The sequence below is a fragment of the Anser cygnoides genome, chromosome 7 (genome assembly GCF_040182565.1).
Source record: "Anser cygnoides isolate HZ-2024a breed goose chromosome 7, Taihu_goose_T2T_genome, whole genome shotgun sequence".
NCBI classification, from domain to species: Eukaryota; Metazoa; Chordata; class Aves; order Anseriformes; family Anatidae; genus Anser; species Anser cygnoides.
In genome coordinates, this window is record NC_089879.1 from 37,677,692 (window position 1) to 37,696,873 (window position 19,182).

Genomic DNA, 19,182 nt, shown 5'->3' on the forward strand with positions numbered 1-19,182 from the left:
ATCTGTGACCAGAAGACTAGTGAAGAAGGGGTTTTGCCTTTTGTTAGTATTTTTCCAGAGGAAAAATGCAAACATATTTGGTCTTCACTGTCTCCAGCAAGATTTGTGGGACTGGCTGCAGCACATTCAGTGTGTTGTTTCTACCTGTAGTGAAGCAAGATGAAGGAGTGAAACAGTGAGCAAAGAAATGGGGGGACAGAATCCGTGCACAGAGGAGACTGGTGCATATTTGGTACTGAAGAACCGGCTGAGAAATTCTTGTTTGGCACATTATTGTAAACCCTACTAGATTTGTTACGTGTTTATGTCTGGAGGTCAAGAACTGTCCAAGGATAGCACTATCAATGCTATCAAGCCATGCTGGCTTACAAATAAGAATCCAGGCTTGATCAAGAACATTTTTCAAAGAATGTAAACTAAATGAACGCGTGTCTTGCTATGTCTTGTTGGTTCCAGAACCATTTAGGCTCCGTCTGTTTCTCAAGTGCAAACAATGTAAAGAGCATCCTAAACCTGAGGTATTTTAAAAACCGTGCAACAGAAAAGCATGTCTGTCTGACGTGGCAGGGCACAAAAAATCTGTTTTGCCTACCTGTTTAAAGTCACTTTAAAGGTCCATGTAAACACCTTGTAGTAAAACCCAACAAGTGACATACATCTGGGAGAATCATCAAGTTTTTTGGGGGGTGTGAAGCCAGGACTACAAAATAGGTCTGTTAGGAGATTTGCTTGGACAGTGGGACTTTGCTCCTTTTTATTTAACTTTTCAAGATTGGGTTATTTACAAACTAAGGCCACTTCAAACAAGTTTACCTTGATACCATATACCCTTTTAAGCTACTATTAATACAAAGCACGGTGAGAGGTTTGGTCTAACCGACATCCTGGAAATAATATCGTTACACAATATGACCCTGGTCAGGAGAAATTATGCAAATACTGCTAATCTTTTGTAACTACCACCATTCTTAGTTTAGGTATAGAGACTCTAAAAGGCCTCTCCCCTTCTCCTGATAGTTGGTTCTGTTTTTCAGGTGGGTTTTCCAGATTATGAATACTAAAAATAGAGGAAAGATTTGGACTGTTTCAGAAACGCTGCAGTGGGCACAGAGTTTCAGACAGTGACAGAAGAAAGGCTTTTATCTGAATCATGACTAGATGTTTTGAATTTACTTTCATTTTCCTGGGTATCAGCCTGATGAAAGTTACATTTAAAATCTGTTCTAATTCACAGTTCTTCAAAAATTGTCTAAAAAAGTTATCGACACCTCTACAGTGAATTAAAGCTACTTCTGATTGACTGATTGGCTTCATTTTTTGGTAACCATTCCTTGGACCCCTCAGAAATAGTCTGCTGATCCTGGTGGAAAACCACTGCTCTGATATTATGTAACTCTGCAGCTGTGCCTCAGCTCTCACTAGTTATTAAAATAAATTGAGTAGTGAATGCAGAGATCAAGTAATGGTGTCAGAAAGGCCTTAATGTATACCACAGCTTGCTCAGGGAACGTTATAGAGAGAGCTACGTGGTTGTCCTAGCCTTCATGAAGGGGAAGTTGTCTGGGAAGGGGAGGCTGTACTTAAAACACGCAGCACTACAGGCTGTCTTTTCACTAGTGTCAGCACAGAGCATCTTCCAGTGTATTTCCAAGCTCTTTGAAGAGGATCGCCATAAAGCAATATTGAGCAGTACTAGAGCTTGTGAGCTAGAGCCTGGGTAGTACTAGTACTAGAGCCTGGGTAGTTAGGACTGACTGTTTAGGAAAATATCTCTGAAATCTCACTGTCGCTGCCTGCTAATAGGAGGACGTAGTTGATGTACTTGCCTGTAAGGGATGCTCAACAGTAGGGAAGCCGTTGGATTTTTTCTCTGCTTGCCATTGACCTGAGGGACAGCGTGGGATGGTCCTGGAAGTTGGAGTCGAGTGGGAAACTGAGGGAGGTTTGGGTAGGGAGAGTGGAGGAGATCTAGCCTCTGAGAAAGACACTGAAGTTTTGACTTCAGGCAGTGAGCAAAAATCGCCTGTCTTCATGTACGTGGAACAACAGTAATTCTTCTAACATTTTCTAAGTGAATAACAAGTCTTATGAGGAGTGGCTGAGGGAGCTGGGGTTGTTTAGCCTGGAGAAGAGGAGGCTCAGGGGCGACCTCATCGCTCTCTATAGGTACATTAAAGGAGGCTGTAGCGAGGTGGGGGTTGGTCTATTCTCCCACATGCCTGGTGACAGGACGAGGGGGAATGGGCTAAAGTTGCGCCGGGGGAAGTTTAGGTTGGATATTAGGAAAAACTTCTTTACTGAAAGGGTTGTTAGGCATTGGAATAGGCTGCCCAGGGAAGCGGTTGAGTCACCATCCCTGGAGGTCTTTAAAAGACGTTTAGATGTAGAGCTTAGTGATATGGTTTAGTGTAGGACTTGTTAGTGTTAGGTCAGAGGTTGGACTGGGTGATCTTGGAGGTCTCTTCCAACCTAGACGATTCTGTGATTCTGTGAAATTGGAAAAGACTACCCGCAAGTGTCCAATAAACCAGAATCCCTGTAAAACACTGGAGACTGGAGGAAAATGTATTAAGTGTTTCATGAAAACTGGTTATGAAAGTCATGGTTATTTTAAAAATCAGGCCTGCATTGTGTGGAATCAGGATTTTCTGTCGTCTTTGTGATTAGTGGAGTATTGAGAGGTTTCCAACATCTGCCTTTAGCTCACTGCGGCTTGAATGGAAACGATATGTTTACTGGCAGAGATGGCAGCCAGAAGCTAAAAATTTAAATGATTTTAGGTTATGTATAAATGAAAATTTTTGTCAGCATCATCCATCTGCAATTCACAAAGTTAAAGAGGCCTGCAGACTTGCAGTGCTGCGCTGTAGCGTGACAATTCTGAGAAGTTTGTTTGTTTTTTTAAAAAGAGGCAGAATAGAGAGTTGTCTCCTCTGTTAGATGTGGAACCCCCATTTTTAAAAGGTACTCAACATCCATTTAGCTTTTGTTGATTCATTAGGGCAGCTGCATCAGTTTCTTGTGTGTAATCTGTATCCCTCAGAACCTCATCATTTATTCACTGCTTAGCAGTAAATATCTGTATGTCTGTGTGCTTTTCCTTCTGAAAGACTTCAATGCTTTTTTCAGTTTTCATATTAAATGAATAAATAATTTGCTATGTTTTTGTGATGTATCTTCTAGGATGAAACAGCATTGAGCAAATCATTGTGTTATTACAGGACAGAACGAATACATATGTGCATTCTGAGTTAGTTTTATTGTTAATTTAAAAGGAAAATCATCTGATTTATAATAAACAATTTAAACCATTTTAGCCCTTGCTTCCAGGGCTTGTTCTTGTTCTGCCAGAGCAATGAGACACTAGAAAATAAATATCTTTGAGACAGTTCATACTGCAGCTACCTGGTCTTTTTAACTGTGAGAAACTAGACATCCTGCAAAAGCAGATGAAGTCACAGGAGGTAGCTGCAAGAGCCTAGTCATTGACCCTTGTTTCTGATTTTTCTTTTTAGCTTGGTAGTGTCAGGAGAAAATTTGAAGGGGGTGCTTTGTTTGCTGTATAATAGAGGTAGCGACTGGATCAATCAGATTCAGGCCTCTTCCAAAGCTCTCGAATACCCTGTAACACTCCATTGCACTAAGTTTGCAGTGTCTTATTACAGAAGCGTTCACTGGGGGCTGTCAGCTCCTGTTAAAATAACTCCTATAGAGATGTGTGCTAGTGTGTCATCCTGTCTGAAAACCCTTTTCTCCCAAACCCTGCCTGGGAAAGGATACAACTTTGAGCATACCTAGGGCTTTTTGTCTTCAAAGAGCAGGATAGACTGCCATGCTCAGAAGCATCTTGTTTCCTCCAGCACACCCTGCCTGCCTCTCTGCTCTTTTAGAGCACCATTGCCTATTATGTTTTAAAATACAGAACCACTCTTATGACATTCTTTTAGGGGTTTAATGAGAGTTTATCTCCCCCGCCACCATTAGGACTAAACACACTTGGATAGTGACAGAGCATACTCTCAGATTTATGTACTTGTTCTTCTAACATGTTAATTTTTTATTAGTTATGTACAAGGAGGTGATTTTTCTGTGTCCATCTGCAGATTTATTCCAGTCTCAGATTCCAATAGTAGTGGCTGGGTATACTTAGCTGGCATGCATTTGGTTTGGTTTTCCCTTTTTTTTCCCCCTTCTGTTAATGAGATCAGTTCATCGAGTGAAACTGTGAGCCACATTAGGGCAAGAGAAGCAATTTACTGCTGCCGAATGCATTTGCAGAGTGTAGTTTCCCTCAGCTTGTCAGTCTGAAGGCATCCATAAACCCATGACAGCTTCAGAAGACAAACTCTGGCAGCAAGCTATCAGGGTGCCAGGCACTGCTGTCTGTGTGGGCTGCCTTCCTCCCCTCTCCCCTGCTCACCCTCCCTCTGCCCACCCGCCTCTGTCCCCCTCTCCCTTCTCTTCCCCCCGCCCTGCATCCCTCTACCTTATTGGTGTGGTTTTAGGTGCTGCTGTTCTCTGTGACAGCACCTTTTTGCTTTCCCCCTTGATCCTCCTACCACCAGAACAAAAGGGGAGCTCGCTGCCAGCGGTGCAGCACCTGCCTGTGCAGTCCAGGGAGCAGAGGGGAGGAGGGTGGGTGCCCTGCATCCTGCTCTGCCTGAGCCAGCAGCGAGCTTGTTCAGTCACTTTGCTTGAAATGCCTTTGAACTGCTGCCAGATCCCATTGTCTGCGTGCAAATGGAGTTCAACGCCCCACTGTGATGAGATGTGCAGTGTGTTAAGAGGAGGAAGGAATGGAGCTGTATACTCACCCTGAAGGAGCATCTCAGATCTGCTGTGTGCCATGATAATCTGAACACTGGACCATGCTTCTCTTACTTTCCCTTCATTGTTCCTGGGATTTCAGGGAGTGACATGGAAGCTTTTCAGAGGGGAGCTGCAAGGCAAGATAGTATCTGGGGAGAAAGCTGCTGTGCTTTTGGACTGTTTACGTGGGACTGTGCTTTGCCCACCACCCACCTGTAGATGCAGTATGATACACCAGCTAGTGGTTAATGGTGTGTATTTGGCTCAGCAGTGATTTGCTCTTTTTTAGCGTGAATTTATTTACATTTTTTCCATTTGTCTGTACTTAAAATTTCTGTATTTTTAGGTTCTCAAAATGATTTGAGAGATTTTGGCACCACTGAGTGAAGGGAAGGCAGCCACTGCTACTACTAATGGTTCAGCCATCTACCAACTGTGCAGCCCAGCTGCCCTTTTTGGGAAAGGCCAGCTTACTTTATTTATGATTTTTGTGAAGAGCAGCTCTCAGGCTTTCCACTCCCTTTGCTTTGTCTTTGGCCTTGTGTCTTTCCTTGGGCTGCTGTCTGTCAGTCCCCTTTTGAGAGAGCAACTTCACTTGTGGACATCGCTTTTAAAGGTAGAAATTTGGGTATTTGCAGTTGTGTGTGCTGTTCATTATCTAACTGTTTCTTGGGCTGTTATAAGAAAACATTGTTTGCTTTCATGCTTTGTTATTTGACTGTTTGTTTAACCGGTCATCATCAGCAAGGACAGTGCTTTCAGAGGAGGATGGAGGAGCTGTTCTTTGCTGACTGTTAGGCAGTGCACTAAGTGGAGTTGGCAGGGCTTGTATCTCGCACTGATATGCCTGCTATGTTCTGGTCATTAAGCTCTTTGTTAGTTCCTTCTCCTCCTCCTTCCACTGCTCTCCCTTTCCTTCCCTGATAGAACATGTTATGGTGATAGGACGTTTTTGCATCTAACCTTGCTAATGGGTTACAGTCAGGTTCTGAAATGTGCTGTGGGAAAGACAAAATCTGGCCTGTGAGGAGCTGATGGCTCACAAATGCACAGGAATAGCATAAGGAAGCTGGTTATAACTGCTGCACGCCTTTGCCTAGACTAATGCTCATGTTCTGCTGAATCTATATACTGACCGGGACTTTCTTTATGTCCTCGATACCTGATCAGAAATTGAACGGATATCAGCAATACTGGTAACTGACGAAATCTTTGTAAAGGTTAGAGTCATTATAGACAGAACATTTTAAAATCAGATGATGTCGTGTATGTTCCCCAAGGACTAATGCAACCACATTTTCTAGTGGTTTGTCATACAGCAATCTAAAATCTCATTTGCATCTCAAGAGCAAAGCTAGTTGTGCTTAGTTAATATTAAGCAACTTGAAAGATTAGGAATAGATTTTTTTTTGTAAATGTTCTTTTTCCTTTCACCAGGAACTAGTAAAAGAAAGGTATTTGGCTAACTGTGTTTGGTTTTCATTTTTGAGTTCCCTGGGAAGATTCACTTGGAACACTGAAGATTTTCTGGTCATGAAGAAATTTCTGACCCTTGAGCTGAGATGCAGCTGTCATTCTCTTGATCAGGGCACACTAAACAGAATTGGGACCTTTAAAAATGTTCTTCAGTTAACCCGTCAATTTCATGCTGGTAATAGTGATGCTTCTGTGATGCAGCCAAACACTGCAGATGTAGGAAACAAGAGCTTGGCCTGGAGCACAGACCAGAAACTTCTCACAGGGCCTCTTCTCTTAAGGGTCTTAGTTTCTTCCTCTTGCTGTCATGAGTGTAGTCAAATGATGAGGCTACTGTGTAGATGCAGCTTCTGCAGTCTAAAACCTTCTCTCTACAATGTGACTATGCGAAAAGGAGACGTTTTCAATTCCCTTCACTCCCCAGCTTCAGCTCATAAAGGATTAGGAAAGATGGTGTTCTCTGCTTAAGCAATGTGATATGTTTCAGGCTTGCAATGATTTTTTTTCCCTGTTATCATAGTTATTTTAAGACTCTGGCCTTTCTATATGCTATTAAATTCAACAGTCTCAAAGAGAGGATGAAATGGTGTAAGTTGACAGGTGCATTTCAGCAATACAGAGCTGAAGTAACCTGTCAAAGGTCACATACTGATAACTCCAGGAATCTTGGGTCGTAACTCACTGCTGGATTTGACAAGCAACCTACTATATGGCTTTTCTGCTTTGACGATTTGAAAGAAATGGCTATAAAATATAAATGATCTTTCCATAAAAATGTTCTCCATTGTTTTAAACCATTCGGAAATGCTGTATCAAGTCTGTTCATTTTAGATGAAATACAATGAAAAGTCATTAATGGTACTGCTGTCCTTCATCCTAAAACAACCATTTCATGTGCTTAGTAAAATGTTATGGCATGTCAGAGGCATTTCACAAGTGGACACAGCCATTTGCCTGAAACCACAATTAAGGTCTGGTTGCCTGAGCTCCTGTTCTGCCTGGTATTACCTCATCAGTGCGTATAGATGAGTCTCTGTTGTCACATCTCATTCCACAAACCTGTCTGTCCTCTGCTGAAGTTTCCTTCTAGCAGGACAGTGTGCCAACTAGGGCGCAGTGCTGGACTGGAGCAGGTACTTGAGTAGTTACCACTGAGAGGAGTGCCTGTTTTTTGATGCTTCATGATGGAGTCACCCAGTGCAAAGAAAGCATTCGTGTGTGTTTGAGAGCTGCAAACCTCATTTTCATCTCTGGAACACTCTAAATAAGGTGATGGATTCAATAAACTTGTTTCAAGAGAGGCAGTTGGTAGTGCTCATTTATAAAAAATGTTGCTGGGTTGCTGGAAAACAGGAGGGGGAAGAGGTTGAGAAAGACAGTCTGCAAGCTAAGCCTACTTATACATATTAGGATGAGCCCAGGCATGAAGCGAAAGAAAAACTCGGAGCTCTTCATTATCTAATACTCCCTCAGGGCAATAACAAACTCCCTGTAGGAGCCAGCAAGCCAGGCACAAGGGCTGGCAGAGAGCGAGCACACATTGTTCTCAGAATATGGCTGGTACTGGAGTCTTTCACTGTGAATTTGAAGCCATCTTTAATGCAAAATATTCCTCAAAGGGATTTTTGTTGCCTACCATTTCAAAAGCTGCTTTCAATCCAGTATGATGCCTTCTTCCAAACAAAAGGTTGTAAAGTTAGGTATTGTACAGCAAAGGATGCATAATGTTGCTTTTTCCTAGCCTCATGTATGAGCTGAGGTTATGCAGACACCCTCCTTTTTAGAACTGAAAAAGACCGAATGGAGAAGCTCACCTCTCTCTGCTTTAGCATGTTGTGGCTTTCAGCCTTTCTGTGATGCTTACTGGCCACTCCGTATTGCGTGCTTCGTTTCAGAGTAAGTAATCATTTTTATACTGAAAATTCAAGTGCAGAATATATTTGTGTGATGGGCAAACGTTTCTTAGGGAGGTGGCGGGTATGGGAGAACACGTAACACAGACCTCCAGTGTCCCCCACTGGTGCCTATACAACTGCTCTGGTTTGGACTTCTATAAGGGGTAGGGGAGACCAGTTAAAGAGTCTCCTCTGAAGTGGTAGGATACTCAGGAATAGGGTTTGTGGCATCGGTTCAGTCTGCGTGTGTTAAGTTGGTCAATTGGTATCAATCTGTTTAGGATCATGAAGGAAAGTGAACCTCTCTCTAAGAAGGTGGAGGACTTAAATATCTCCGCTTGTTTGTATTCCTAGCATTTGCAAAATCCAAGGTGATTCTTCATATAAGCAATTTGACCTAAAATGAATTCACTGTCACCTCCCTTGCCGATAAATTAAATGCCATCACCAGCAGTTTAACCTCTGAGGTGGCCCTTGTTGAATGAGTGCAGGTCCTGTTTGATGCAAACAGCAGCAATAAATAAAGAAATGTATGAGAGCTTGGCAAATAGAGTGGAGGGGAAAAGAATTTTCACCCTTTTCATGGACCAACCTCTATGTTGCAAGCAAGCAAAGCAAAGTTACAGTTGTTCTTCTAATTGAGAACTGCAAGAGGATTTTTCACTTTCTGTCTCAAATCTCATTATCCGGAGTGTTTAGAATGGATCAGTGAGTGGTGGCAATCCCACCTTTATCGCTGCTTTGAAGTTTAGGTTTTACATGGGTAGCATTGGGATAATAATTCATTCTGATACGTTCAAGAAGTGCTCTTGAGGCACTGCTGCTCATAGTCTTCCTGCGTAACTTGATTCTCATTTTATAGATGAGGTTCAGGCGATGTGTAACCACATCAAATTAAAAGTGGAATAGTGAACTGAACTCAGGCTTACTCTCAAATTCCCTAGCTTTTTATCTTTAAGATGATATCTAGCTGCCTCCTAGAAGGAAGGTAAAGAAGAGTTCTCACTGTCTCAAAAATGGTCTTTGAACCCATTTCCGATGCTTGTGGACCAACATGCAAAGGGGAAGTTGAAGATTTTAATATCCCACCCTGTTGTCTCCTATGCTAATGCTCCCCTTCCCTCCGCCCCTTCTGTAGCTGTTCAAGGAGAGAAAGAAGCCCAAAATGGCCCTGAAATTTCCCTGGCAGTTCCCAGTGTTGGTCTCCTGACCGTGAAGCCCCCAGTTCTGTCTCAGCTGTAGAGTCTTCCTCCCTGAATGCCCTGGAAAGTCTGCGTCTGGACAAGAGGACAAAATTGGGTCTTCAGTGTATGTGTGAGGGAACGAGTTCAAAAACAGTCCGTCTGCGTTAGCTCTGGGAGGAGCTGAATGGTAGCAGCATATGACCTGACAGCCTCACCCCCATGACCCTGGGCACTGCCTGGGTGGATTTTGCTGCTGCCAGAGGGCTGCTCTGCTGAGCAGAGGGAAACCAGAGGCTGAAACCGAGCGCTGGGTTTCCTGGAGCTGGGATGACCAACACATTTGTCCAACTGGCAGCCCCGTGTGGCCGAGGAGGAGGAGGATGTGTGCATCTGCTCTCCTGACCAGGGGATGCTGCTGGATTTGCACCACCTCCTAGCAGAGAGGGGTGTCAGGCAGTGGCACCCGTGCCTGGCAGGCCATAATGAGCAAAGGGAGGCCAGGTTGCTTCCAGAGGCAGGCTGCTGCCTCCTGATGCTGTGTGGTCGTAGCAGGTAAGATGGTTGGGATGGTGCAGGCAGTCAATGCGGGCAAAAATCAGCGTAAAAGCACCAGGGCAAGATTCTTGCTACAGGTATCAAGGTGTCAGCAGGTCCTTTGAATGAGCTTTCCATTAACGCTTCCAATTGCAGATGTTCTGTGAGCCACTTAGTGCTTCACGGGAGGATGAGAACAAAGTTAAAGCTTTCAGTCTATTGCCGCAACACTAGCCCAGATCCGTAATGCAGGCTGGATTTTGCGATTCAGGTAGAGGCTTCGTTTCTTTGTTGTGTACAAAAACAGAGCACATCTTCCAAAAGCTGTAATTCTTACATTCCAGCTACCAAACTAATTACGTGAGAATTAAGTACACCAAATAATTAGAGCTAAAATTAATTTGTGTATTTAACTTTAAATTTAATGTCTAAAATTTTAAAAGATGTTTATCATGGTGTATTTTTTAGTAATACAATTATAGCTCTTCGAAGTTGCTCTAGCTAAAAATTATTTAATTACTGTTTTGGCTACAGTGAAGAAGATAAAATTCAGTTTGGACATCCCAGGCTACCTTTCCTCTCCCTTTTGCAGCAATGTAGAGTAAAAAAAGAAGTAACAATCTTTTCTGTAAGTACAGTGTTAATTTATTTGGGGCTCCTAAAAAGCATGAATTATTTAGTTAGAGTGTCGCTACAAAGTCAAGTTTGAATACTTGAATGCTCTAAATGTGATTGTTTCTCTCCCATCACAACTGTGTGTAATATTTAGTGTTAAGTGATCTGAAAACTTTGACATGTTATCTCGCTGGGATCAGTTAGCGCAAATGTACTTGAGACTTTAACAGAAATGAGCATTTTCAGGGCATTTCAGCATTTATAATATTTTATTGTGGGTGGTGTTTAATTTAAGTGATCTACACTGCCAGCTAGCGCACCTTGCTAATACTGCTTTTGTCCGATTATGGGCAATGATCTCACCTGAAAGAGCAGAAAGTGCTGTAAGAACATAGTTGGGGCAACTTTCCTGCCTTTGCAGTCTTCAACTTCTTCTCCCCAGTGCTTTTCTCTGGACAAAAGAAGCAGATGAATGCAGTTAGTACTGCAAGCATACTCGATTTTCACAACCAACAGCAGTGGCTTTAGTCAGGATATAGATGAAATAATGTGTCCGGGTTGTTGCAAGACATGCTGAACTTCACCCTTGTAGACTGGATGAGCCCTCCTCCAGGACCATTAAATCCATAAGCTGGAGGCATGCTAGTGTATTTCTGCTGGAAATTCATCTTTGAAGATGTTAATCTTTTAGTGTGCTTCCTTTGGCTATTCAACAACCCATTTTTTTTAAAGTTAGGCCAGCTAGACCTAACATCTGAGTCAAATTTTGTCTTTAGCCGCCATGTGTCTGTCTCCTTAAACAATGTGAGCTGTCATTTTCTCCTACTCCCCTCTGACTCCCCGTGCACTCCTCCCTTTATCTCTTCCTCCTACTCTCAGCTTTGCATTTTGTTTCATGCTGCCTCCTATTACTGGAACAGCCTCCCAGTCTGTGCTGCCAAATCCTCCCTCCCTCTCTCTGCTCTTGCGAACCTGTTTCTTACAGCAATCATTTCTAAGTTGTTTACCTGACTAATTCTCTCTCTCTGTGCTTTCTATCCTGTATTTGTTGTTCTGGATCATGTTTTTTATGTGAGAGATGACATATTGCAGGATAAGGAGTATATTTGCCACTGTTTTGAGGTGTATTGTTTACATTAGCTCTTTATACAATGATAACTAATAAATTCTCCTTACTATTTGAGTGCAGATTTTTTCACTAAGCTATAGTTCACTCTTAGCTGTGCACCATTAAAGAACAGCCCTGTTTTATCTTAAGGTAATTGCTAGACTGTGAAAATGAGTGTCTGTATTACAGCATGTGCCGTCAGCTAGCTGGTCTGTACAGGCAAAGTTCAGCTGTTTACCAACGTGCATGAAATGGTGGTAGAAAACAAAGGGCTATGGGCAAATCTGATGCTCAGTACTAGTACTGTCATTGCATGGCTTCGCTGCTGGGGGTAATTGTGGTGCCATGACTGCTGTTCTCCCAACATGGACAAGCTCTTACAGGCATGCATGGAGATAGGCTGGATGTCTTCTATCAGGCTATTCTAAAAGGAGTGGGTTCTCTTTACTGAACGCCTCACCATACCAACAGAAGAGAACTTTTACCTTTCTACCTGCAGAGAGTTTTATTTTTCTGGCAGTTCTGTTCTTTTTCCAACTGAGTGCAAGGCAATCTAATTATCAATTTAAAAAATAAAAATGAAAAGTTGTTGAGATTATCTGTTTTCAATTTACTTTTCTGGACCAAGTTGAATATTTATTAAAAAAGAAAAGCAAAACACCTGAAAATATTATTATAGCTTTAGACCAAGTTTCATAATAGTGTTCTGAATGCTCATTTTCTGAAGTCCCACTTCTGTTAATATCTGACCTAAGATTTTACTGCTATGTGTGAAACAGTAATATTCTCATATTTAAATTTACTCTATAGGTACTTACTGGAGCTTGCAAAGTGGCATACAAGACTAACCCAATTAATTTTTACATTAAGGTTAAGCATATGTTTTTATATTATCAGTATGATCAGAATCAAAAATTGGATTTTAAGTCTAAATTTCATTCATGAAAAAATAATTTCAAGACGAAAATAGTCTTCTTGTTAATGAAAAACGAATCAGATTTTCAGTAGCTTAATAAATTTTATTGGGAATTTTACTACATGCATATTTTGGAAAAATGGCTCCCACCTAGCTGACTTAGTCTCTGCAACCAATATCTGGGCACCTAATAGTTTTCAGTACCCAGACCCTTTTGTCTTCAGCTGCAGTTCCTAATTGAGATGTGCATCTTGCTTAAAATTCTTGAGCTTTCTTGACAAAACTTCAGTTTATCAAAGGGTTGATTTGATTGCAGATGTGGCAGCTTTTATTTCTGAGTTTGTCAGTACTGTTAATTAGGATGTTAATGAGGCCTCTGGTCTTAGTCTGCATGAAGGAGTATTCTAAAGATGCAACTTTAGAGCAGAAAAACATTCTATCCATAATCAGGTGACTAATTAAAAATGTAAGAATTCAGCACCCTCTTTAGCAATTAAGTCTATAAAATGGGAGGAAGGTAAAGAACTAGTGGCATGTAATTACTCTAACACTTTTGAATGAATTAATACATTTGAGGTGTATTTAATCTGAAACCATCAATTTTGTTTGTATTGATCATCTAAAAAGTAAGGTGTCTGCAAAGAGGAGCAGAAGGCAGGGTTTTGAAATTGTTTAAGCACGGTAGTAAAACATGGAGTAGTGCAAACTGTGGTGTGGAAGTAGGTGTGCATTGCCTGCGGTGGTCTGATTGTGTAACAGTTACAAACACAAACGGTTTGAGAGAAAATTAACTAATTCCACCCACATTAAGACAGGGAAGTCTACCAATAGCCACAACTCTTTATCAGCCTGTTTCTCTAGTAAGACTCTCTCCTTCTGCTTCATGCATTGCAAACTAAGTGTGAGAAGCTTTGGGAAACAGGTGTGTGACCTGGCACGTAGGCTGGCGGCGTTTTCCTGCAAGGTTTGGAGATCAGCCTTGAGCCATGGGTGATTCCGAGGAAAAGCTTATGCACATCCCGGTTGCCAGGCCACGTGGTGCTGGTGGGAGGCTGGAGATGGCCTGAGGTGACTGCCAGGGAGCAGCAAGCACTGGCTGCTCCACCAGGGAGGAGGAGATGGGAGCCAGGCAGGATAAGAAGCTGGCATGGGCAGCATCCTCAGCAGTGATGGTACAGCCCTGCAGCATGCAAACAAAACAACTGAAGGCAGTTGGTGACAGCCACCAGGTTCATCCTAGAGTCCAGTGATCACTAGATGTGATCACTAGATGAGTCCACAGTCACCAGGTAGGTCCAACTTCAGGTCGGCAAGGCAGAACGCACATGTAATATAGTTCATGTCAGGGCCTGAACTTGGGTACAGCTCACAGGTCAGCCGGTGGAGGCTGGTCAGGGCACTCAGAGACTGCTGCTGTGTCCAGGGCCCCGGCAGTCTTCCTTGCAGAGTTCCCCCTCAAGATCCATTTCTGCCATAACCCTTGTGAAAAAAAACAGATTATGATTTTCAATGCACAGGCTGCCATAAAGGTTTAGCGAGGGCAGTAGAGCACTTTGCATCTGTTCCTGTTCTTTGGAGACCCAGGCTTCCAAACCACTGTCATAGCCAGTCAGTGTAATCTCCATAGGTCTCAAGTCATCCTCCCTTTCTCCCTATTCTACCTGTTCCACTCTCCTTCCCTTTGCTTATTTACTCATTTTGCCTTTCCTAAGCCAGATTTATAGCTTTCTTTTGTTGCCTTTTCTGCCTTTTTTCTGAAAGTGAGTCTGCACTATATTAAAAGCTGTCTTGGAATAGCCAAGAAAAAAAGTAATTGTTTTCTGAGTCTGGAAAACTTACTTATTTCAATCTCACCAAGGTAATAGTGAACCGAATATTTGAAACTACAAATTCTGGGATATGTGCTTCTAGCTTTACATGGGATGGAAGTCTCTTGAATAAAAGATCTCAGCTGAAAGAAGGCAGGGAGGGAGCTGCTGTACACAGGCAGGGAACGTGTCCTGTTTAGAAGTCCACCAAATACTGTCCATGTTCAAATATATGAGAACAGGTAAGTAAAAGAGTCTTTTCTAAGGCTTTGTACTTTGGTAGAGCATACTTTTACAGCATGTTTCTGGTCTTAATTTGGACACGCTTTCAGCATAAAGGTACTAAAACTGTTGTAGTTGGTTCCTGCTGTCATACATTCCTAGATAAAATAGATTAGAAGAGAAGATGAGTTCCTATGTGTTACCTGAAGCAATTGAATATAGATTAGTCTCTTGCTAATTGAGGTGAAATTTTTAATGTATAGCTCAAAGGAAGAACGGATAGGCTGCTTTCATAGCTATTGTAGATTAACTTTCGGAATGTACATTCTGTATTTCTCTGAGACACGTTAACTTTAAGTTGTCCTCTTTTTGCCACACTTGGACTGTTTCCCCACTGGATTGAATTACTTAGGAGAAGACATCAGAGAATACATTTTGCTTTCTGCAGCAGGATCATTTATCTGCGTTGTGATAAGCAGGGTGCACGAGGGAATGGAAATTAGATCCGTGTCCATATCTAATGCAGAAGGAACTGCATTTATTTCCTGTTCTCACAGTTGCATTGAAGATGTTCTGCCATGATAGAGCAAACTGGTTGACATAAGAGGAGGCTGAAGATGGTCCCACCATTTGGGGTTGCTGAGATACTCACTTGTCAGCTGGGTGGGACTGGAGTGCCCCTTGTGTGGCAGGCACTGAACCTGCGCTTGCTCTAGTTCTCCATCCCACAGCAGGCATCTTGTGTCATTACTTGCTTTGGGAAAAGCCCTAGGGTCGGGGTGTGTGTAGATGCAGGTGTCAGAAGAGGCACGGAACAGAAGGAAAGGTAAGTCCAGGTCAAAACTGTGAAGTGTTTGTGGTGGGTTGATGGCTGGGTATTAGAGCTTCATGAAAGAAAGAACTGGGGATGCCCCTTCAGGCATCTCTGAGGAAAGTGCCTCCTTTGTCTCATAGGAGAAGGTGCGTTAGAGAAGCAGACCAGTTACATCCCCTCAGCTCATGGAAAGTTCAGCCTGCTGCGGGCTCTTCCACTACCAGAACACTTACATAGCTGCATATTATTTGTGTTAAGTAGGTAGTATCAGCAACTGTTGAAGGCTCAAGTTTTTTGTGGGTTTGGGGTTGGTTTGTTTGTTTTAATTTATTCAGGTCTGCAGTTTGTTGCTCTTGTAGAAGGTGTGAAGTTGCACACCTGTCTGGAGATAATTAAAAAAAAAAAAGTAATTACTACTTCATTGCATAGGTCTTTTCCTCATATCAGGCTGATGGGTATCAAGCCGGCTGGCCAGCTGGCAGCTTTCCTGTTTACCACAGGTCTGTACCAGGAGAGGCCTGTCCCTGCATGGGGACTTGCCTAAGCAGAGCAGAGCATTGCCTCAAGGCTCCAAGTGGATCTGTCGGAGCAGTGTAGGCATCATTAGTGTTTCTCACCTCTTTGATCTGAGTTTGGTACTCTTTAGGCAGTCTCTCACCACAGGGTTTCACTGGCAGTGAATGCCAGCTGAAGCACATGCCCAGAGCCCAGATATGAGCTTGGCTGGCAATTACATTGCAAAGTGGCTGTAACTTCCACAGTATATTTTTTTTTAATCCAGTATATGGAATACAACCATCACTCTTCCTTCTGAGGGCTTGCAGCATGGCTCACGGTGCTCTGCTGATGTCACCAGATACTTTGCATTCACAGCAGAGTGGGGCTATACCTGCAGGCCTGGCATATGGCTATCACTGCAGACAAGGGAGAGGTTGCGGTGTCTCACAGGGAAGCAGGCAAGTGAGGAACTTTGTGTCATGATTACACCATTGAAATGGAATGGGATGGAAAATCAATCAGATTCCTCCTCTGATTACTGTGTAACTCAATTACTGCAGTCCCTCTGGGGTCCAAAGCAACAACTGTCTCACAGGAAGCATAGAAGAAAGACCTCTGAATTAGAGCAGTTGTGGACAAGAACAAGGTCCTGCCACTGTGCATTACAGAAAAGTTGGGTTATATTCTAAGTAATAAAAGAGCTGGGGAAATGTACTCATGATGCTGGGTCTTAGGGTGGTAAGACATTCTGGGGCTCAGCTAGGAGGGAGCTTGTATGACAGAAGTTCTTAATAAATGTGTCATATGACATCCACTATCTCCTATGTGCCTTATCATGAGCGTACCAGCAGCTCCAAATATATTCTGCTCATTGGTTCTGGATGAGTACTGACTGGGCTTGAGCATTTTTACTATCCCCACGATAATTTCAAGGCATTGGAAATATCTAGAGATCAGACACTGAAACCACACAATTCTGATTATTATCTTACCTTCATATCACATCAGTTGCCAAGTGGTTTAGCAGCTGATAATTCACAAAACGGTTAGCGTTTCACATTAACATTGTATATCACTAGGAAACAGAGCATCTAAGTTTTATAAAGCGTTTGTTTGAATGCTGGTGGTTTGTGAGATAGCCGACAAAGGAATTAATGCTCTCAGATCTAGTGCTACTTTCCTGGTAGGACAGGAGCCCATTGAGCCTGCATCCTTACACCAACGAAATACTTCCTCCTCGCTGTGCGTTCTGACTGCCTTCTCCTGCCGTTTGCACTCGGGCAGTCCTGGCGAGCTTGCAGTAAAGGTGTTTGGAGAGGACCTTAATTTATCTGTAAACTTGAAGGTTTTGTGGTATTGGATTCCAAGGAGTGTGATCTCAAAAGAGGAGCCAGGTAATTTTGTTTCCTTTAGGAGGGATTATTTTTCAGTGTGATGGGTTTTTTGTTTGTTTGTTTGTTTTGTGGTGTTTCCAGTATAGATTTTTCAGGGCTTTGTATTTTGTTTATGGGTGGTTTCTGACATCTCTTAACTTTTAATATAAATTTTGGTTGGTGTTTTTGTTTTGTTACTTTTTTTTCTTTGAACCTAAATGAGCTGATGCGGTCCCCAAAGAGCTTAATGCATACTGTGCCAGCTGGCATGCCCTCTGGCTGTGAAGCCTTGTTAAAGAGATCAGAGCTGACAGATTTTTGAGCAGCAATCTGATACAGGCCTTTTTTTTATTTGTTTTTTTGAGCTTACCCATGTAACAAATGGGCGCTTGTTTGGGAGCTTCGCTAGAGGCTTGAATGGAGTCATTGTTATCAAAACACTGCTGTGATTCAGAAGTGCTCTGCAAAAGGGCTTCCTCTCCCTCTTGCCCCTCAGCTGGGCACTGCAGGTGTAGCAGCCTAGCTTAAACTCTACTTTCATCCTTATTCTACAGAATAATCCAGTTGTCTTGTCTTTTTCATCTTTGAACTGATAACCAGGAATCTGAAGCTTCAGCTCTTTGTAAAACAGAGACTCAGTTCAGTGCTAAAAATGAAGCTGGAGAGGTGAGCAAGTGTAACCAGAGAAGAGAAGTGGTTTCCAGATTGAGACTGTGAGGGTAGCATCATAGCAGTACTATAGGACTTTGCCAGGCTTTCATGCAGATTGGTACGCTTTTTGTGCAGATCGGTACAGTTTTCTTATTGTTACAGTGGTGTTTAGATTAGAAATTCCACCCAGGAAGCACTTGCTTGGAAATTGCAGGCAACACATGGGCTCCTGAGCTTTTAAGTCCCTCTTTACATTATTTTCTCCTGTAAAAACAACTTCTTGTGTAATACATGTGAAGATCGTGAATCTATCTGGGAATCCAAAATAGTCTAATTATTCTATTTCATATAATGGGATTAAAAACAAAAAAGATGTGAGCTATTTGGGAAGACATTGACTTACAGCTCTCAGTGTTCTCAGTCAAAATTGAGTACGTAGGAATCTGAGTGGAGTGTCTTCTAAGAATTTATTGCACAGCAGTAGAATGAAGACTGCTTCTTATAGCAACTGATGTGCCTGGAGCTGTGTGTATGGGCTGTCCTGTACAGAACTCACCTCATAAAAACACAGAGCATTTATTATGTGTAACCTGCATCTGCCCTGCCAAATTCTGCCTCTACTCGCTGCTGCCTCTGCAGTGAGAACATGACTTTGGAGCTCTGGTGGTAACATTGGCGCCTTCTGCACAGTCAGTGGGGCGGGAAAAACTCATGGTGGAGGTTCAAAGGTTATTCCCCTGCCTGCTTTTGAAAGGTGGCACTTGTTTTTGGATACCAGGCTGGCACACTGGCAGTCCGCATTGACTTGAACTGGAATTATGAGCCATGTCCTGCACTCACTGCAGAGCATTATGCATTCAAAATCAGTTATCAATTCAGTAACCAAAAAAAAAGGAAAAATCAATTTGAATTCTGTTGTTTTACTTTCCCCCTTAGTAATTACTTCCTCTCTCTCTTTCTTTTTTCCAGTAAAAGGTTAATAGTATGTAGAGAAAAAACTGAAAGATGGTCAGTTGGTTGGGTTGAAGAAATCACAGCTTATTGTTGCTTGCCGAGCTGGACTTCCAAAGCCAGGTCTGTCATTGGAGATGGCCATTTGGGGATGCAGACTTGATCCATTTGGAATCTGGGAAACAGATTTTTTTTTAACCTTTATTCATTTGCTGCCTTGCAGTGTGACCTTCAATAAGATTTGCTGTGTCTCAAGTTCTCCAATGGCACATAGCATGTAATATATTTTATATTTACAGACTGTGGCTTTTCTGAAGCCCTCATCAGG

The 19,182-nt window shown here is 42.5% G+C and overlaps 1 protein-coding gene across 9 annotated transcripts in view; it reads left to right on the forward strand.

Moving 5' to 3' along the window:
• NDST2 (N-deacetylase and N-sulfotransferase 2) overlaps positions 1-19,182 on the forward strand; it is a 134,568-nt gene that overhangs the window by 88,882 nt on the left and 26,504 nt on the right. For 2 of the 9 annotated variants that reach the window (XM_067000395.1, XM_067000396.1), the window contains one exon: positions 10,433-10,526. The exons of 5 other annotated variants lie outside the window; for them this stretch is intronic. The gene's annotated coding sequence lies outside the window, so the exon portion shown is untranslated. Of the gene's footprint in view, positions 1-8,159; positions 8,182-10,432; positions 10,527-18,872; positions 18,978-19,182 lie in introns of those variants that run through there. 2 more of the 9 variants (XM_067000397.1, XM_013176513.3) reach the window with 2 other exon arrangements.